At 44.4% G+C, this 14298-nt stretch overlaps 2 protein-coding genes across 3 annotated transcripts in view; one reads left to right on the forward strand and one right to left on the reverse strand.

Annotated features, from left to right (window-relative positions):
• Positions 1–8049, reverse strand: part of LOC140455285 (butyrophilin subfamily 1 member A1-like) — a 100522-nt gene extending 92473 nt beyond the window's left edge. For both annotated transcript variants that reach the window (XM_072550030.1, XM_072550029.1), the window contains exon 1: positions 7928–8049. The gene's annotated coding sequence lies outside the window, so the exon portion shown is untranslated. The remainder of the gene's footprint in view (positions 1–7927) is intronic.
• LOC140455111 (butyrophilin subfamily 3 member A2-like) overlaps positions 1–14298 on the forward strand; it is a 307710-nt gene that overhangs the window by 235758 nt on the left and 57654 nt on the right. The gene's annotated exons all lie outside the window — the stretch shown is intronic.

Genomic DNA, 14298 nt, shown 5'->3' on the forward strand with positions numbered 1-14298 from the left:
CAGACTGGGAGGAGTGTGCACCAGGTCAGTGTCACTGTGTAACAGACTGGGAGGAGAGTGGGGCAGGTCAGTGTCACTGTGTAACAGACTGGGAGGAGTGTGCACCAGGTCAGTGTCACTGTGTAACAGACTGGGAGGAGTGTGCACCAGGTCAGTGTCACTGTGTAACAGACTGGGAGGAGTGTGCACCAGGTCAGTGTCGCTGTGTAACAGACTGGGAGGAGTGTGGGGCATGTCAGTGTCATTCTCTAACAGGCTGGGCGCGTGGATCTGTATGAGTCGGAGTGGCTCAGAGTACCTCTTTAACCTGATCCTAGCTGTCCCATCTGAAGCACGGTGGCACAGTGGTTCGCACTGCTGCCTTACAGCATCAGAGTCCCGCCTTTAATTCCCGCCTCAGGTGACTGACTTGTGTGGAGTTTGCACATTCTCCCCGTGTCTGTGTGGGTTTGCTTCGGTTTCCTCCCACAGTCCAAACATGTGCAGGTTAGGTGAGTTGGCCATGCTGAATTGCATATCGGGGAATGGGTTTGAATTGGGTTGCGCTTCGGTGAGTCGGTGTGGACTTGTTGGGCCGAAGGGCCTGTTTCCACACTGTAAGTAATCTAATTTACAACATCACAGGAAAATGGGTCAGTGACATCTGGGGATTTCCTCCATGTTTCTTTTAATTTGCCAAGATGTTTAAATCAGGAGAGATTATGAAATGCAAAAATGTGTAATTAGGAAATGCACTTTTAAACTATTTAATATTGAATTTAATTTTATAAATGAATAAATCGAACAGAAAATAGAGGATTGGTTAACAAACAGGAAGGAAAGAGTAGGAAGAAGTGGGTGATATTCGGGTTGCGATCAGTGACTCGTGGTGTTAGGACTGCAATTATTCACAATGTACACTGATAGTTAGGGGTTGGGGATCATGTGTATTGTGTTAACGTTTGCGAATGATACTAAGATGAGTGGTGGAGCAGAGTTGGACCGAGGGGTCTGTTTCTGTGCTGTACATTTCTATGACCTATGACTGTGAAACTTTGCAAAGGGACATACATAGTTGAAGTTTAGTGAGCAAAGGTCTGGCAGATGGAGTATAATTGTAATAAATGTGAAGTCATCCATTTTAGTAGGAATAACAATAAAAAGGATTATTACTTGAATGGAAAGAAATTGCAGTACGCTGCTCTGTAGAGGGACCTGGGTGTCCTTGTGCATGAATCACAGAAGGTTGGTCTGTGGGTACAACAGGTAATTAAGAAGGCACATGGAATTTTGTCCTTCATTGCTAAAGGGAATGAGTTTAAAAGCAGGGAGGTTATGTTGCAGCCGAATAGGGTGCTGGTGAGGCCACACTTAGAGTATAGTGTGCATGTTTTGGCCTCATTACTTGAGAAAAGATGTACTAACACTGGAGGGGGTGCAGACGAGGTTCACTAGATTGAGTCTGGATTTGAGGGGGTTGGCTTATGAGGAGGGACTGAGTAGACTGGGGATTATATTCATTGGAATTTAGAAGAATGAGGGGGTATCTTATCGAAACATATAAAATTATGAAGGCAATAGATAAGATGGAAGTAGAGGATCTTTTAAACTGGTGGGTTAAACTGGGACAAGAGGGCATCGCCTCAAAATGAGGGCAAGCAGATTTAGGCTGGAATTGAAAAGGAATTTTTTTACCAGAGGATTGTGAATCTATGGAATTCCCTGCCCAGTGAAGTCGTTGAGTCTTCCTCAGAAAATGTTTTTAAAGCTATGATAGGTAATTTTTTTGAACAGTAAATGAATTAAAGGTTATGGTGAGTGAGTGGGGAAGTGGAGCTGAGTCCACGAAAAGATCAGCCATGATCTTACTGATGGCGGAGCAGGTTTGAAGGGCTAGATGGTCTACTCCTGCTTCTAGTTCTTACGTTGTGCTCTTATGTAAGAGAAGAGAAGAGAGAAACCTGGGCAGATCATGTGTTGCAGCTGTAATATGTGGGAACTGGTGATGCCAGTGTCACCCACAGTGACCATATCCGTGGCAAGTGTTGGTTACTCATAGAACTTTGACTCAGAGCTGATGAGCTGCTGATACTGTGAACCATCAGGAAGGGGGAGCAGTACCTGAACAGCTCTTAGTTTAACTACATTAAACGTAGTCCATGGTCAGGACCAGGGCAATGTGACTGTGATTGAGGCAGGTTTTGGGATCCAGAATTCAGCTTCACAGGAGCCTTAGCCAGTCCCTTGTCCCTAAGGTACAGTCTGAATGAGGGCACAGACTGAAGGGAGGGAAAGTGAACTGACCCCCCACCAGCCTGATGGGGGAAGAATAGAGAAATGTAGTGGTAATAGGGGACTGACAGAGTTAGGGGAATAGATACACTTCTCTGCAGCGATGATAGGATGTCCCATAGGCGCTGTTGCCTGTCTGGTGCCAAGATTAAGGACATCCCTTCTGGGTTGGAGAATTATTTGATGTGGGAGGGGAAAGATCCAGTTAGCATTGTCCACAAACATACCAATGACATAGGCAGAATGAGGAAAGAGATTATGCTGAGAGATTATGAACAGCTCAGGGCAAAGTTCAACAGAAAAACCACAAAGTTAATGATGTCCAGACTACAACCTGACATGTAAATTGCAATAATGTAAGCAAGAATAGAGAGACCTTAAAGATTGGTGTGGAAGAAATGGGTTTTGATTCATGAGGCACTGGGACCAGAAAATAATTGTATTTTAAATCAATATTTAATATCAGTCTTCATGGTGGAGAACACTACAAAACATCCCAAAGATATCAGATCAGTTAGTTACTGATGAGAGAAAATGTCTCGTCACAATCTTTATCATGACAGCCAAAGTACTTAACAAACCAATGGGACTAAAGGTAGGCAGATCACCAGGCCCTGATGGCCTGCATCCAGCAGTTTTAAAGGAAGTTACTGCAGAGAGAGTGGGGGCATTAGTTAAAATATTCCAGAATTCACTGGAATCCAGGATGTTTCCAGCAGATTTGATTGAGTTTTTTGAAGAAGTAACAAAGAGGACTGATGACAGCAGTGGGGTAGATGTGATCCATCTGGATTTCAGTAAAAACGTTCCACAAAATTCCCCATGGGAGATTGGTTAGCAAGGTTGTATTCCATGTAATACAGGGAGGACTAGCCATTTTGATACAGAACTGCTTCAAAGCTAAGAACAGAAGGGGGTGTTGGTGGAGTGTTGCTTTTCAGACTGGAGGCCTGTGACCAGTGGTGTGCTACAAGGATCGGTGTTGGGTCCAGTACTTTTTATCATTTATATAAATGATTTGGATGCGAGCATTAGAGGTATAGTTATTAATTTTCCAGATGACACCAAAATTGAGGTGTAGTGGACAGCAAAGAGGGGCAGATTACAATGGGATCTTGATCAGATGGGCCAATGGGCTGAGGAGTGGCAAATGGAGTTCAATTTAGGTAAATGTGAGGTGCTGCATTTTGGGAAAGCAAATCTTACCAGGAAGTATACACTTAATGGTAAGGTCCTCGGGTGTGTTGCTCAACAAAGAGACCTTGGAGTACAGGTTCATAGTTCCTTGAAGTGAAGAAGGCGTTTGGTATGCTTTCCTTTATTGGTCAGAGTATTGAGTACAGGAGTTAAGAGGTCATGTTGCGACTGTACAGGGCATTGGTGAGGCCACTGTTGGAATATTGCATGCAATTCTGGTCTCCTACCTATCGGAAAGATGTTGTGAAACTTGAAAGGGTTCAGAAAAGACTTACAAGGATGTTGCAATGGTTGGAGGATTTGAGCTATTGGGAGAGGTTGACTAGGCTAGGGCTGTTTTCCCTGGAGCGTCGGAGGCTGAGGAGGGATATTATAGAGGTTTATAAAATCATGAGGGGCATGGATAGGATAAATAGTCAAAAGTGTTTCCCTGGGGTGGGGGAGTCCAGAACTAGAGCGCATAGGTTTCGGGTGAGAGATGAAAGATGTAAAAGAGACTTAAGGGGCAACTTTTCACCCAGAGGTTGGCACATGTATGTAATGAGCTGCCAGGAGAAGTGGTGGAGGCTAGTACAATTGCAACATTTAAAAGGCATCTGGATGGGTATATGAATAGGAAGGGTTTGGAGGGATATGGGCCAGGTGCTAGCAGCTGGGACTAGATTGGGTTGAGATATCTGGTCGGCATGGAAGAGTTGGACCGAAGGGTCTGCTTCCACGCTGTACATCTCTATGACTGTCTGACTCTATATGATAGTGCATTAAAGAAGGGAGGGAGACAGAAACCAGGAAACCATTGGTCAGTTAGTCTTCCATTCAGGAAATGCCACTGTTCAGGAAGAAATAGCAAAAGATTGAGAAAAGCTTAACGTAATCAAACAGTCAACATGCTTTGTGCAAGAGAAATTACGCTTGACAAACTTTCGAGAGTTCTTTGACGATATAACAACGAGAGTTGCTGAAGGGAACTGGTGAAAGGAGCTCACTTGGATTTCCAGAAGACATTTGATAAGATCCTTGATTCTTGCACAAAGTTCAAGGTGTTGGGGTAATGTATTAGCATGGATTAAGATTCGGTGATCACACAAAACACAGACAGTCAGATTTCATGAGTCTTTTTTTAGGTTGGAACAGACTAATCAGTGGATTCTTACAAGCCCAAATTATTTACTGCCCATATTAATGACTCACAGGAAGAGACACAGCATAATGAATCAAAATTTGCTAATGGTGACAAAATTATACGTTGTGATGAGGAAATAAGAAATCTCCAGGGGAATATTGATAGGTTTGATGAGTGGACTGAAACTTGGCAGATGGAGTTTAATGTAGCAAAATATGAGGTGATGCACTTTGGGAGGAACAATCAAAAAGGCAAACAATTACATAGATGGAAGGAGACTCCAAAGAAAAATACCATGAGGAAGGATCTGGGTGTTCTTGTGCATGAAACACAAAAACGTTAAAATGGAGGTGCAGCAAGTAAAAACAGCTAGATTGCTGGGTTCAGAGCAGAGACCATGGCTCCAAGTTTACAACACTAGCTTTCAAAAGAAACATGACAGAACAAATCCTCTTAAAAGCACATCTTGTAATACCTCTAACTATGTCCCCTTGTTTGAGATTTCCCCACTATTGGAAACAACTCAACACATACCCAATCAAGGCCCTGTCAAATTTTCCTTGTTTCAGAAAGACTACCCCTAATTCTTCTAAACTCTCATGAGTAAACATATTTTCATGTCTTTTTTTTTATTGGAGGTCGTATATTAGCGTGAATAGAGAATTGGCCAATTTAAATTTGGACAGAGAATTGGGATAAGGGGCCCATTTTCTGGATGGCAACCTGCAACTAATGGAGTGTCACAGAGGTCAGTATTTGGGCCAAAATTATTCACGATAAATATAAATGATTTGGATGATGGAAGTGAATGTAATGTTCCAAGTTTGTGACTGATACAAAAATAGGTGAGAGTGAAGTGGATGACACAGAAACTACACATGGATATAGACAGGGTTAGCGAGTGGACAAGATCTTGGCTGGTGGAATGTACAGGTCAACAGCCATATCTGCGGAATCGCCTTCCGCAGTTTCAGTTACCCTCAGTTTACCGTGGCCCAAATATATTACAGGGAACCTTCTGGAAGCAGGGACCAGGGGGCTGCCGGGAAGGTAAATTTCCCATTTAAGTGAATGGGGTCGTACCGATCCATGGTTTCAGGCTTCTGTGGTTGGTCTTGGAACATATCCCCCGTAGGTTTTTAGATTAGATTACTTACAGCGTGGAAACAGGCCCTTCGGCCCAACAAGTCCACACCGACCCGCCGAAGCGCAACCCACCCATACCCCTACATTTACCCCTTAGCTAACACTATAGGCAATTTAGCATGGCCAATTCACCTGACCTGCACATTTTTGAACTGTGGGAGGAAACCAGAGCACCCGGAGGAAACCCAAGCAGACACGGGGAGAATGTGCAAACTCCACACAGTCAGTCGCCTGAGGCGGGAATTGAACCCAGGTCTCTGGCGCTGTGAGGCAGCAGTGCTAACCACTGTGCCACCGTGCCGCCCTATATGGTATGGCAGGACTACTGTAATGTGGGGAAAAATCAGTTTATACACTTTGGTTGGAAGAATAGAGAAACGGAATATTATTTAAATGGAGAAAAATTGCAAAGGGTCACACCATAAATGAATTTGCTCGTCACAGAATCAGACAGCACAGACATAGACCCTTCAGTCCAATTCAACAGCACTACATATACATCCAATCTGTCCTACTCCCATTTGCTATCATTTGGTCCATATCCCTCTAAACCTTTCCTATTCATATCCCTGTCCAGATGTCTTTTAAATGTTGTCATTGTACCAGCCTCCACCACTTTCTCTGACAGCTCATTCCATACTCACACCATGGACTCTCTCGCCTCAAATAATGCTGACCTTGCTAACGATGCTGTTGCCTAGTGCGCACCCTGTGCAATGTAATCTGTATGCCTCTGTCTACAACTTTCTGATCTGTACATCCTAGTTTACTATGATCTGCCTGTAATGCTTGTAAAAAAAGCTTTTTACTGTACTTCGGTACACGAGACAATAAATACTTCAAGTCAAATAAAATCTCTGCATTAAAAAGTTACCCCCAGATCATTTTTAAATCTTTCCCCTCTCCCTTTACACCTATGCCCTCTGGTTTTGGACCACAACAAAAAGACTTTGCTTATTTACCCTATCCATGCCCTTCCTGATTTTATAAATTCACCCTCCAGGGGAAACACAGCCCACCTCCTAACAACAAAAATCCCTGCACCTTCAAGTTGTCTGCCCTGACAGTGAACAGGATAACAATCTCTCAGGCCATTTTCCAAAGGACATGGCCCTCGCTCTTAATTTGAGATGTTTTGGATCCTGAGGGCAGTTTGAACTAGATTAGATTACCTACAGTGTGGAAACAGGCCCTTCGGCCCAACAAGTCCACACCAACCCACCATCCACCCAGACCCATTCCCCTACATTTACCCCTTCATGTAACACTACGGGCAATTTAGCATGGCCAGTTCACCTAACCTGCACATTTTTGGGCTGTGGTGGAAACCAGAGCACCCGGAGGAAACCCACGCAGACACGGGGAGAGTGTACAAACTCCACACAGACAGTTGCCTGAGGCGGGAATTGAACCCGAGTCTCTGGTGCTGTGAGGCAGCAGTGCTATCCACTGTGCCACCATGCCGCCCACAAACTGGTCAGAGATGTTAACCACTCCTTACACTGACAGTGAATCCAAGCAGGAGATAATGATGATGTCTATGTCCTGGGAGGTTTGTACCTCAGAGTCTCCACAATCTGAGATCATCCCCTCCACTTCTCACATACCCCCATCCTGGCTGATGGGATTCAGGAAAAGGACAACAGAGGGATAGATCTGCTGGTGCTTCACTGAATGACCCAATGATGATGTTGTAGGAGGCCATACTGCCCATCATGGCTACACCAGCTCTTTAAAGACAAGACTTAAACAAAGGTGCAATGTCGATGAAGAAATGCGGAACATTAACATGCTTTAAAGGTTTGTTCCCCGAGATGTAAACACTTAACTATCTCCAGGATTGAATTATTTCTCTCTAAATAAAAACCCCAGTGGGTCAGGTTCTGTCTCATGGCCCTCACTATGTTCCTCCTTTTTCCTTCCGTCTCCAGTCTCTGTGTTTGACCCTGAGACTTTAATGTTGCAGATTGCCTCTCCCTCCTGTTCCCTTATACTGACAGGAGCCAGCTCCAGGCTCTGTTCAGCTGATCAGAGACATTGGAGAAAGTTCGCACCTTTTCCCTGGACAATCCCCAGCGGCTCCCCGTTCAACTCCTTGGATTTGATTGGGATCTTTCAGCGGGAATAATATCCACCCGATCCCACTGGGAATGACCCCCTTCCTGAAATTAAAGAGGATTTGGGACTCACCTCTTACTTTCCCACAATCTGACCGAACATTTTCCGCCTTTTCCCGACAGATCTGTAAAAAGTAAAGACTTTCACAACAGCAGCCCCTCGCTGAGAAAAGTTACTTTCGGTTTTGACTGAATTCACTCTTTGGGTTTTGCTCCGTCCTTCGGCCAAATGTGTAACTGCAGGGAAACTGCACAGATCAGGTGAAGAGGGAATAATGGCATGCGGTAGTTCAAAATGAGGGAACACAGATTTAAGGTGAGAGGAGAAAGGTTCAAAAGGGACCTGAAGGGCAACTTTTTTACACAGGGCCTGGTTCATATATGGAATGAACTGCCAAAGGAAGTGTCAGACTTGGGTACAGTTATCATATTTGGAAAGTTACATGAATAGGAAAGGTTTGGAGGGATATGGACCAAAAACAACTCAATGGGAATGCTTCAGTTTGGGACACATAGTTGGCATGGACAAGTTAAACTGAAGGTTCTGTTTCCACGCTGAATCACTCTATCCTTTCCCATTCCCCTCACATTTCTCCCTCCTCTCTCATCACCTTCCCGACTCCTCTCTACATAACCTGCCTTTCAACTTTGTCATAGAGATGTACAGCACGGAAACAGACTGTTCGGTCTAACTCATCCACACCGACCAGATATCCCAACCCAATCTAGTCCCACCTGCCAGCACCCGGCCCATATCCCTCTAACCCCATCCTATTCATATACCCATCCAGATGCCTTTTAAATATTGCAATTGTACTAACCTCCACCACTTCTTCTGGCAGCCCATGCCCCACACACACACCTCCCTCTGCGTGAAAATGTTGCCCCTTAGGACTCTTTTGTATCTTTCCCCTCTCACTCTAAACTTATGCCCTCTAGTTCTGGATTTCCCCACCCAAGGGAAAAGTTCATTCACCCTATCCATGCCCCTCATGATTTTATAAACCTCTATAAGGTTACCCCTCAACCTCTGACGCTCCAGGGAAAACAGACCTAGCCTATTTAGCCTTTCCCTATAGTTCAAATCCTCCAACCCTGGCAATGCCCTTGTAAGTCTTTTTCGAACCCTTTCAAGTTTCACAACATCCTTTTCTATCACCACTTTCCCTACTCTCCTCTATTCTCTTCCCACTTCTCTTCCCCTCACCTCTCCATTCCCCTCCTCTCTCAGCTTCCTCCCCACTGTCAGCTACCTATCCTATCCCTTCTCTACCGCCCTCTCCTCTCACCATCCTCCCCAATATCCTCAATCTCACTTCCCCTCTGTCCTCTTCTCCTCCCTCAACATCCTCTTCATTCCCCTCTCCTTTCTCACCATCCTCTCATCTATATGTCTTTTCACTTCTCTCCCCTCCCTCCCCAGTTCTCTCTATTCCCCCTTCCCTCCCAATCTCCAGTCCCTCTTGGTGTGGAATTGTTGAACTGAGGGCAAAAGCTGTAAAGTTTGAATTGAAAGAAGAGTTTGATTTCTTGTGAGAAACAAAGCTCACTCACTTCAATAATTGCAGTCTGAGACAAAACCTGAATCAGCAGTGTCCTTTATTTTACACTTGCAAGTGGGTGAGATGTCCAGTGCCTATAAGGTAGAGGACATACACACACCAAATTCAATTCATACATAATATTTATATGATTTGATGTCTTTTGTTTTACATCGCTCCTTCCCTGCTTACATCGTCCACTTCCCTAAGACCGGCCCCCATTACCCCTGTTTATCTCTTGCCTTATCCGGCCTTGTCTGTGACAAAATGCTTATTTCTGGTCTCACAAGGCTGTTTGACCTCATCCTGCTGTAGGTCATTGTTAGGAATATTCTTTCTTCATCATTATCTACCCCCTTCATCTGTGCCTTTCCTGAGGCCGTTCTGACCCCTATGACCCTTTTAATTGGGGTTTGTTCCTGTGTTTTTGTAAAAGTGGGAAGCAGATGTTTATACCTACTGTTTGTACAGGCGTATCTAGCTTAACGTCATCCTCTCACAACATCTTATCTATTTGCCCATAATGTCTACCATTGTTTTACTGGCACATCTCATTCTGACATACAATTTTAGCGAATACAAAAACAATTCTACATTTCCTCCACATCGTTTCCATTCTTGTTGACTCAGCTCTTGGCTAAAACAATTACACACTGGTGTGAGCTCATTTATTTTGTAAAATGGAATTGCAGAAGTAACATTATTTCCCCCACATCCCACATTTCTCGAGCTTTCATTGAGCTTCACCATGTTGTGGTGATTCTATCAGAGTGACTGTTGTGGTTTGGGTCCAGTCACTATGTTTACACTTCCTGCAAGTACTTGCTAGAAGATTGATTTAGTGAAGGCTTAGTAGGGTCTCGTCCTCAAACACATCAGAATTTTATTTATTCATGTGGGGAATGTGGGTGTGGCTGTCTGGCCAGTATTTATTACAGCCCTAGGGACAGAAACAGCTCATTCAGCCCTGGAACCTATTCAATGAGATCATGGATGATATGGGGTTTAAAAGACATATTAAAATCTCTCTCTTTAACAAAGTTTTTGGGAATTTGATCTAATATTCTTTGAGGTGGCTAAATGTCATATTTTGTCTTATAATGTTTCTGTGAATGCCTTGAGATGGTTTATTAAATTAAAGTTATGTCTGTTGGTATGAGTCGGTCACTAGGTTGAAGGAGTCTGTTAGTCAACTTTGAACATAAGTGGTAAATGTCAGGAACCTATAACAGTACTACACAGTTTAAAAATTGTCAACGTAAAGAGGTTTATATCAGTATTAAAATAAATGGCATGATTTTTGGTCAGACTTGGCCCGCTGACACCCAAATCTCACATTTACATTCTGCACTTACCCTTTGATAGGAGCTGTCAAAATGGCTGCCCATGTTGCTAAACCTTTAACTTACAGAATACAGCAACTAATTGCTGTGAGACTGGGGCATTGTCTGCCATGGTCAGACTGTTCTGAACAGTGAAGGACCTGTCAGAATGTAAGTTCAGCTCTGCAATTATGAAGGTGCACTGACGGGAATCTCCTGTTAAAAATGGGAAGCTTTTTTTTTACATTAAAAGGAATGAGTGGAATGGTAATCTGTGTTTGATTGCTTCTCCTCTAGACTTCTGACCCAGAGTTTAGTTTTGCAGATCCAGCAGTTAGTGGATGAAGCAGATACTCCCGAAGCTCCAGATACCTGAAATCCTGTTCTTGAGAATTTCTTGGTGAAACCTGACTGTGACCAATTCTCAGGAATTTCAATCCAAGTTTGCTGGAATCAAAACTGGACATTTATCATCAGTCTGCTGCTGTCAGAAATTCAGCTTCATCAACAAGAAATTCAGCGGATGTGACAAGTCATCACATTTTATCTTTTGCATCCAGATACTTTGAACACAGCAAATGTCTTTTTCCTTTTGTCCTTTTTTAAAAAACTACTATCATTTCTGAAGGCACTTGTTTTTGCTGTGTCCTTGTGTGGGACTTAGGAGTATAAGTCCAGACCACAGTTTAGGTGCTAACCAGAGATTGTCACTTCCTTTATTATTCACTTGTGGGACATGGGTGTCACTGCCTGGACTAGCATTTATTGCCCATGCCTAGTTGCCCTTGAGAAGGTGGTGGATCCACCCACTGCAGTCCATATGCTGTAAGTAGACCCAGAACGTCCTTACAGAAATAACAGGAGAGAGTTTCAAAATTTTGAACTAGTGAAAGTGAAGGAATGGCAATATATTTCCAAGTCAAGAATATGTTTTGTTTGTAATGTAAGGAACGACATATTTTCTTTTTAGGGTACAAACTGGAGTGGAAGACAGACATCACTGTGTGCATAAAACAATTTTGCAATGTGCAAATTAAATGACTTCCATTGAAAGCTGTACTGGTCTCTGATACTTTTGGGACCAGAAAGGTTATTACATTGCTGAGATGAAGAGTTTAGATCAAAAAACAACTGCTTGACAACAGCCTTCTGATTGGTCCTGGTGCAGGTTGTCATAGGAACGTGTGTAATGCAGCCAGGAGATATTTGAAGCCTTACCAAGAGAACAGCTCGCTCGCTCTCCCTTTTCTGTGTGAGGCATCCTTAGCCCTGAAAAGAGAAACTCTCTCCCTCATCACTGAGAGACCTTCAAAAGCCTGCTGTAAAGAAACAGTGATCTTCCTTTGTTTGCTATGAGTGGAAAAGACATTCCAGGACTTTGAAAAGGAAGAACTGTACCTACTAGAGAAGCTGCAAAACGTGACCTACTCTTGAGAAATAAGGCAGGGCAGGTGGCTGAGGTGTCAGTGGGGGAGCACTTTGGGGCCAGCAACCATAATTCTATTCGTTTTTAAATAGTGATGGAAAAGGATAGACCAGATCTAAAAGTTGAAGTCCTAAATTGGAGAAAGGCCAATTTTGATGGTATTAGGCAAGAAGTTTCGAAAGCTGATTGGAGGCAGATGTTCGCAGGTAAAGGGACGGCTGGAAAATGGGAAGCCTTCAGAAATGAGATAACGAGAATCCAGATAAAGTATATTCCTGTCAGGGTGAAAGGGAAGGCTGGTAGGTATAGGGAATGCTGGATGACTAAAGAAATTGAGGGTTTGGTTAAGAAAAAGAAGGAAGCATATGTCAGGCATAGACAGGATAGATCGAGTGAATCCTTAGAAGAGTATAAAGAAAGTAGGAGTATACTTAAGAGGGAAATCAGGAGGGCAAAACGGGGACATGAGATATCTTTGGCAAATAGAATTAAGGAGAATCCAAAGGGTTTTTACAAATATATTAAAGACAAAAGGGTAACTAGGTAGAGAATTGGGCCCCTCAAAGATTCTGCTCCTAGGAGGATCAGTTCCACCACAGAACACACCAGATGGTCTCCTTCTTCAGAGACCACAATTTCCCTTCCAACGTGGTTAAAGATGCCCTCCAACGCATCTCGTCCACATCCCACGCCTCCACCCTCAGACCCCACCCCTCCAAACATACCAAGGACAGAATGCCCCTGGTGCTCACCTTCCACCCTACCAACCTTTGCATAAACCAAATCATCCGCTGACATTTCCGCCACCTCCAAACAGACCCCACCACCAGGGATATATTTCCCTCCCCACCCCTTTCCGCCTTCCACAAAGACCATTCTCTTCGTGACTACTTGGTCAGGTCCACACGCCCCAACAGCCCACCCTCCTTCCCTGGCACTTTCCCCTACCACCGCAGGAATTGCAAAATCTGCACCCACACCTCCTCCCTCACCTCCATCCAAGGCCCTAAAGGAGCTTTTCACATCCATCAAAGTTTTACCTGCACATCCACCAATGTCATTTATTGTATCCGTTGCTCCCGATGTGATCTCCCTACATTGGGGAGACTGGACGCCTCCTAGCAGAGCGCTTTAGGGAACATCTCTGGGACACCCGCACCAATCAACCACACCGCCCTGTGGCCCAACATTTCAACTCCCCCTCCCACTCTGCCGAGGACATGGAGGTCCTGGGCCTCCTTCACCGCCGCTCCCTCGCCACCCGATGCCTGGAGGAAGAACGCCGTTTCTTTCGCCTCGGAACACTTCAACCCCAGGGCATCAATGTGGACTTCACCAGTTTCCTCATTTCCCCTTCCCCCACATCACCCCAGCTCCAAACTTCCAGCTCAGCACTGTCCCCATGACTTGTCCTACCTGCCTATCTTCCTTTCCACCTGTCCACTCCACCCTCCTCCCTGACCTATCACCTTGATCCCCTCCCCCACTCACATAATTGTACTCTATGCTACTTTCTCCCCACCCCCACCCTCCTGTCATTTGTCTTTCCACCCTTCAGGCTCTCTGCCTGTATTCCTGTATTGCCCAAAACATCGATTTTACTGCTCCTCGGATGCTGCCTGAACTGCTGTGCTTTTCCCGCACCACTCTATTCTAAACCCCCTCAAAGATCAGCAAGGTGGCCTTTGAGTGGAGCCACAGAAAATGGGGAAGATACTAAATGAATATTTTGCATCAGTATTTACTGTGGAAAAGGAGATGGAAGATATAGACTTTAGGGAAATAGATGGTGACATTTTGCAAAATCTCCAGATTACAGAGGAGGAAGTGCTGGATGTCTTGAAATGGTTAAAAGTGGATAAATCCCCAGGACCTGATCAGGTATACCTGAGAACTCTGTGGGAAGCTAGAGAAGTGATTGCTGGGCCTCTTGCTGAGATATTTGTATCATCGATAGTCACAGGTGAGGTACCGGAAGACTGGAGGTTGGCAAATGTGGTGCCACTGTTTATGAAGGGTGGTAAAGACAAGCCAGGGAACTATAGACCAGTGAGCCTGACCTCGGTGGTGAGCAAGTTGTTGGAGGGAATCCTGAGGGACAGGATGGACATGTATTTGGAAAGACAAGGAGTGATTCGGGATAGTCAACATGGCT

The sequence above is a fragment of the Chiloscyllium punctatum genome, chromosome 30, assembly GCF_047496795.1.
Source record: "Chiloscyllium punctatum isolate Juve2018m chromosome 30, sChiPun1.3, whole genome shotgun sequence".
In the NCBI taxonomy this organism is placed as follows: Eukaryota; Metazoa; Chordata; class Chondrichthyes; order Orectolobiformes; family Hemiscylliidae; genus Chiloscyllium; species Chiloscyllium punctatum.